This window comes from Anoplophora glabripennis, unplaced genomic scaffold, assembly GCF_000390285.2.
Source record: "Anoplophora glabripennis isolate ALB-LARVAE unplaced genomic scaffold, Agla_2.0 scaffold425, whole genome shotgun sequence".
NCBI lineage: Eukaryota > Metazoa > Arthropoda > Insecta > Coleoptera > Cerambycidae > Anoplophora > Anoplophora glabripennis.
Genome location: NW_019416604.1, coordinates 202,187 through 202,437, shown reverse-complemented (window position 1 = coordinate 202,437; position 251 = coordinate 202,187).

Below are 251 nucleotides of genomic sequence, written 5' to 3'. Positions count from 1 at the left end.
AATTTTTACAATGTGAATTCATATTCGTAATCAGCGACCCAAAAAGCCCCTTTATACAAAATCTGGTCAAAATCCGCTCAGAATTTGAAAATAGCGATTCCTGTTCGGTTTTTTGAGGTTAGAAAAAAAACCACACTTTCTAGCTCAATTCTGACAGTGGATTTGAATTCAGCAGAGTCTTTTACATAAAAATGTACTATTTGATGTGGAAATAAATTTTTTTCCAAATTTTCCCAGTAAATTTTCATCAA